At 46.0% G+C, this 6,755-nt stretch overlaps 1 non-coding gene across 1 annotated transcript; it reads left to right on the top strand.

Annotated features, from left to right (window-relative positions):
• The first annotated feature begins 1,374 nt into the window (after positions 1 to 1,374).
• LOC120360800 (U6 spliceosomal RNA) lies at positions 1,375 to 1,477 on the top strand. The gene has a single exon (XR_005577219.1). It is a non-coding gene; the product is annotated as a U6 spliceosomal RNA (small nuclear RNA).
• The last annotated feature ends 5,278 nt before the right edge of the window (positions 1,478 to 6,755 follow it).

Below are 6,755 nucleotides of genomic sequence, written 5' to 3' on the forward strand. Positions count from 1 at the left end.
AGCAATCTCTGTTAAAGAGCCCTGCAGGTGACTCAGACCTACACTCAGGTTTGAGAATAAATATGCCAGGGAATTGTTCATATTGTATCTACCTGTGTGCGTGCCTCCGTAATTTAAACTGTTTTCTTGAGTCAGGAAATGCTTTCCGTTTTGTTTTTACACCTGTGGGCTCTGGTAGACTTAGATGCCGAGGCTCTGCTGGCCCTGAGGAGAGTGTATAGAACTCTAGATAGACTAGGAGATCTCGAGTGTTGGATCTTTGTTGCTATTCTTGCTGGGCTGGTTAACAGCATTTCTTTATTTTCTTGCCCAGGCTCTCATTGAGTTCGTAGACAAAGGGCCACCGATTATTTTTTCTGTCCTGTTAATGACTCTCCATTGCAAAAACATAAAAGTCTGCACCCCTTAGCATGGAAGGAAGGCCAAGCCTTCTATAATCTCAACTCTGCTCACTTCTCGAGTCTTCTACCTTGCTGCCCTGAGGGGAACCTTTTCTCTCTGGCAAGAGATCTGTGGAAGGGAACTGAGAAAAATTCTTACAGAGTCCTAGCAACATTTGATCTGCTTACATAGCTTTATTACCTGCCTACTACATGCCAGGAATTCTACAACAGACTGGGATAAAAAGATACTTTACAAAGAGGCATAACATATTCTGGAAGAGAAGTCTGTTTTCATTCAGAATGCTATAACAGAATACCATAGAGTGAGAGGCTTAAAGAATAAACATTTTAAACAACAAACATACATTTCTCACAGTTTTGGAGACTGGGAAGTCCAAGATCAGGTGACTGACAGACCTGGTGTCTTATGAGGGCACTCTTCCTGGTTTGCAGATGGTTTGCAGATGGCTATCTTCTCATTGTCTCCTCACACGGGGGAGAAAAAAAATCACCTCTTTTGTGTCTCTTCTTATAAGGGCACTAATATCTTTTTGTTTTTTGAGACAAAGTCTATGGCCCAGGCTGGAGTGCAGTGGCACAATCTTGGCTCACTGCAACCTCTGCCTCCTGGGTTCAAGTGATTGTCCTGCCTTAGCCTCCCAAGTAGCTGGGACTACAGGTGTATGCCACCATGCCCAGCCAATTCTTGTATTTTTAGTAGAGATGGGGTTTCACTATGTTGGCCAGGATGGTCTCAATCTCTTTACCTCATGATCCACCCACCTCAGACTCCCAAAGTGCTGGGATTACAGGTGTGAGCCACTATTTCCAGCCCAAGGGCACTAATACCATTTGTAAGGGCTCCCCCTCATGACCTAATCATGTCCAAAAGGCCCCCCACTCCTACTACCCTCATCTTGGGTGTTAGTATTTTAACATGAAATTGTTGGAGGGCACAAACATTCAGTTCACAACACAGCCAAAGACACAAATGCTTCGGCAGCACATGTACTAAAATCAGAATGATACAGAGAAGATTAACATGGCCCCTACACAAGGATGATACACAAATTCGTGATGCATTCCATATTTTTTAAAAAGTTATAAAAAAGAAAGAGACAAGCTAGGCATAGTGGCTCACACCTGTAATTCTTTGGGATGCTGAGGTGGGCAGATTACCTGAGCTCAGGAGTTTGAGACCAGCCTGGCCAACGTGGTGAAACCCTGTCTCTACTAAATACAAAAATTAGCTTGGTGTGGTGGCTCACGCCTGTAATCCCAGCTACTTGGGAGGCTGAGGTAAGAAAATTGTTTGAACCCAGGACGTGGAGGTTGTAGTGAGCCGAGATCAGGTCACTGCACTCCAACCTGGGCAAGAGCGAGACTCCATCTCAAAAAATGAAAGAGAGAGAGAGAGGAAGGAAGAAAGGAGGGAGGGAGGGAGGGAGGGAAGGAAGGAAGGAAGGAAGGAAGGAAGGAAGGAAGGAAGGAAGGAATCAGTATGTACATTTCAGAACATAGTTTTGAAGAAAAAGTAGGAAGTGGCTGAGAGAAGGTACAGGTATGTGTTTTCAGTAAAAGGAATAGCGTAAGGAAAGACAGGGGGTTGAAACAGGACAGCAATTGCTGGGACATTCAGAAGTCAGAGTTTGAGAGTGGCAGGTTGGGCAGCTGGAGAGGGAGATCAAGGGTAACCAACTGCTCCACTTTGCCCAGAACTGTCCCCGTTTTAACAGTGAAAGTCCCCTGTCTCTCAGCTCTGAGCAAACCAGGATGGTTGGTCACAGTAGGATAGAAGCCAGGCTGCAGAAAGTCTTACATGCCATGACGAGAAGCACACTTTGTTGTTGTTGATTTTTTTTTTTTTTTTGAGTTGTAGTCTCACTCTGTCACCCAGGCTGTAGTGTAGTGTCGAGATCTCAGCTCACTGCAACCTCTGCCTCCCAGGTTCACCCAGTTCTCCTGCCTCAGCCTTCCAAGTAGCTAGGATTACAGGTGCCCGCCACCATACCCGGCTAATTTTTGTGTTACTAGACACAGGGTTTCACCATGTTGTCCAGGCTGATCTCAAATTCCTGACCTCAAGTAATCCTCCCATCTTGGCCTCCGAAATTGCTGGGATTATAGGTGCGAGCCACTTCATCCGACTGAGAAGCACATTCTTGATCCATCAGGATCAAGAGCTACTAAGGGTGACAGGAAGTGTCTGGAAAAACATCATGGAGCTGCATTAGCAAGCATAGGGGCCACAGTGGGCCAACCCTACACAAGACAGGGGAAGGCAAAATCAAGTCTCCTGGCTTTTGCTGTCCCACTCATACAGGACAATTAAAATATATAAACACAAAAAAGAAAAGAAAAAACATGGTTAAAGAGGGAGGAAGGCAAGGCAGGAAGGCAAGGATGGAGCATGAGACTGGAAGTCTGGAGTTCTGTGTTCATTCTTTCCACTTACTCACACAAGCTCTGGAAGCTTCAGTTTCCACATCTGTGAAATGGGATAATACCTACCTCCTTGGTTTGTTTTGATGATCAAACAACAGAGTGCATATGAAAGAGCTTGGTACACTATAAAGCACTATATGAGTATTATTAATAAGACCACTGTCACTCAAACCACATCAATCTAGAAAGCATAATTTTGGTTGTAATTGTATCACATTGCTTACTGATTTCAACAGCACTCCGTCATGATTAATAACTCCTGCATGTCAGCAGGCTTGAGTGGCGCTGACAGCTGCTGAGAATTGCTAGGGGAAAGCCAGTCCAGGTTTTTCATCTTCTTTCCCCACACTGGAAACATTTAGGCTAGGCGTGGTGGCTAACACCTGCAATTCCAGCATTTTGGGAGGCTGAGGCGGGCAGATCACTTGAGGCCAGGAGTTCGAGACCAGTCTGGTCAACATGGTGAAACCTCATCTCTATAAAAATATGAAAATTAGCCAGGCATGGTGTGCGCCTGTAATCGCAGCCACGTGAGAGGCTGAGGCACAAGAATCACTTGAAGCTGGGAGGCAGAGGTTGCAGTGAACCAAGACTGTGCCACCGCACTCCAGCCTGGGCAACAGAGTGAGACTCGCTGTCAAAATAAATTAAAATATTAAAATTAAAACTGAAAAATAAACATTTTAACTAGGTGAAAGTTGATTGAAAAGAGCAAGAGCAGGGCATGCGGACAGAAAGGAATGGGAAATATTTGTTCTAGACCCCAAAATATGGGTTGATATCAAGTTGATGTCAAGTCAGATCATACCCTGTTTATGGTCTTTTCTTTCTTTCTTTCTTTCTTCTTTTTTTTTTTTTGAGACCAAGTCTCACTCTGTCATCCATCATCCAGGCTGAGTGCAGTGGTGCAGTCTTGGCTCACTGCAACCTCTGCCTCCTGGGTTCAATTGATTCTCCCACCTCAACTTCCCGAGTAGCTAAGATTACCACTGATGGTGATTCCACCCCTGCCCATCACTGGGGGCTGCACTAGCTGAGCTGGCATCCCCTCCCAACCCCGAACCGCTCCTCAGAGCCATCTCCTGAACCGCAAATTATTCTTACAGAAAGATAGTTATCTAGAAATTCCCATTCTCCCTGCCTGCAGTGCGTGCCTGCATACCTCACCTGAACGCAGCAGGGCTTTGAAGTCTGGCCTGTGCCCCTTGGCTAGAGGGACAGCAGTAAGGGGGTTGCACCCCACTGGCCCTGCGCCCCATCCTCGGCCCTGTTGCCTCTATTTCAATACAGAAATGTTAAAAAAAAAAAAGTTAGCCACCACGCCTGGCTAACTTTTATATTTTGAGTAGAGATGGGGTTTCACCACGTTGGCCAGGCTGGTCTCAAACTCCTGACCTCAGGTGATCTACCTGCCTTGGCCTCCCGAAGTGCTGGGATTACAGGTGTGAGCCACCATGCCCGGCCTGCTTATGGTCTTTTAATAATTACCTTCTGCCTAGAAATCAAAGTCACACTTCTTGATCTGGCCCTTATTTACTTCTCTAGGTTCTTTTTTCTGTTTCTTCTTTTTTTTAGGACACGGTCTCACTCTGTTGTCCAGGCTGGAGTGCAGTGGTATGATCATGGCTCACTGCAGCTTCAACCTCCCGGGCTCAAGTAATCTTCCTGCTTTAGCCTCCTGAGTAGCTAGGACGACAGACATGTACCACCATGCCTGGCTAATGTTTTCTTTTGTGTGTGTGTAGAGATGAGGTCTCTTTATGTTGCCCAGACAGGTCTCAAACTCCTAGGCTCAAATGATCATTTCATCTTGGCCTTCCAAAGGGCTGGGATTATAGATGTGAGCCACCGCACCTGGCCTCTAGGTTCTCTTTAGTCCTTTGCTCTTGTGTGGCTTATATTCCAACCACAACAAACTGCTAGCCATGGTGGAATTTGTTGTTATTGTCCACCGGCTCTTGTCCCTCCTCTCTTTGTCTGACCTTCCTCCCTGGCATATATCTCCTTAGACACCCAATGTGAGTTCAGATGTTACCTTCCACTGAAATCGACTTTGGCTTCTTCAGACACAGTCAGACACCTGTGAGCTTATAGCATGCTGGGCACTTTTCTGGAATAGGGGAGAATATCGTGTAGCAGAAGAGCATTGGGTTTTTGATCACAGTCCAGCTTTTAAGCCCAGATCTACCATTTTCTTCTTTGGATGAGTTGTAAGAGAAGCACCAGTGTGGATTGTGAAAAGCATGGATTCTAGAGTCAGACAGCCTGGCTATGGGACCTTGGACAAGTTACCTAAACCCCTGGTCCCTCAGCACCTACGGATGTAAAACGAGGGTGATCATATTACAGCCCTCCTCAAAGGATAGTTGTGAAAGTATAATGAGTTAATAAAAAAAATACAATGAGTTACATAAAAAGAAAAACTGAGGGCTGGGTGAGGTGGCTCTTGCCTGTAATCCCAGCACTTTGGGAGGCTGAGGTGGGTGGATCACCTGACATGGGGAGTTCAAGACCAGCCTGACCAACGTGGTGAAACCCCATCTCCACTAAAAATACAAAAATTGGCTGGATGCAGTGGCTCATGCCTGTAATCCCAGCACTTTGGGAGGCCGAGGCGGCTGGATCACATGAGATCAGGAGTTTGAGACCAGCCTGACCAACATGGAGAAATCCCGTCTCTACTAAAAATATAAAATTAGCCAGCCAGGCATGGTAACCCATGCCCGTAATCCCAGCTACTCAGGAGGCTGAGGCAGGAAAATTGCTTGAACCCAGGAGGCAGAGGTTGTGGTGAGCTGAGATTACATGATTGCACTCCAGCCTGAACAAGAGCAAAACTCTCTCTCAAAAAAATAAAAATAAAAATAAAAAGGTAGGCATGTTGGTGTACACCTGTAATCCCAGCTACTTGGGAGGCTGAGGCAGGATAATTGCTTGAACCTGGGCGGTGGGGGCTGCAGTGAGCAGACTGCACTCCAGCCTGGGCAGCAGAGGGAGACTTTGGTCTCAAAACAACAACAACAAAATAAATTAGAAAATAAATAAATAAAAACATTGAGAACAGGCTCTGACACATGCTTGTCTGCTCTTGTTATTAATCTCACACTTTCTTCTGTTGTGAAAAGGGAGTAACACTCACTGGTGCGAGCGGATATGAAGACGACGGGAGATAAGCAGGTGTGCTTGATGCAGAGAACGGCTTGTTTTCTTGCCCTTTACCTCTTGCCCTTGGAATTCTAATTCTTTATTTACAGGTATTTCCACCACCAAAATCTCCCGGCTTCCCCAGGGAAGAGAAAGGCTCACCCATCTTTGTGTTCTCAGCCTCTGGCACACAGTAGGTGTTCAAGAAATGCTTGGTGAATGAATCGATAAAAATGTAGTAGTAGAAAAACTTAAACTGGCCTTAAAGTCCTATTAGCAATATCCTAAAAGGGCACCAAATAGGAATGTTAATCCCTAAGATCCTGTATCTTTATAAATCAGTGTGAAAATCACTGTTGTCGAGGGTCTGTGTCCCTCTGAATTTTGTGTTTGTATTTCTTGGTGCTGCCCCACTCCTCCCCAGGTCTTTCTTCTCTGTACTCTGCATTAATCTTGGACGGGATTTCTCAACCTTGGCACTAACAGCTTTTTTTTTTTTTTTTTTTTTGAGTCAAGGTCTTATTCTTGTCGTCCAGGCTGTGATTGTGCAGTGGCACAATCACATCACCGCCTTGACCTCCTGGGGTCAAGGGATCCACCCTCCTCAGGCTCCCAAAGTGCTGGGATTACAGGCGTGAGCCACTGTCCCTGGTCTTTTTTTCAGGGGTGGGGGGCAGGGTCTCCCTCTGTCACCCAGGCTCAAGTGCAGTGGCACAATCACAGCTCACTGCAGCCTCCACCTCCTGGGCTCAAATGATCCTCCTGCATCCGCCTCCTGCGTAT

This window comes from Saimiri boliviensis, chromosome 7, assembly GCF_048565385.1.
Source record: "Saimiri boliviensis isolate mSaiBol1 chromosome 7, mSaiBol1.pri, whole genome shotgun sequence".
Taxonomy (NCBI): Eukaryota; Metazoa; Chordata; class Mammalia; order Primates; family Cebidae; genus Saimiri; species Saimiri boliviensis.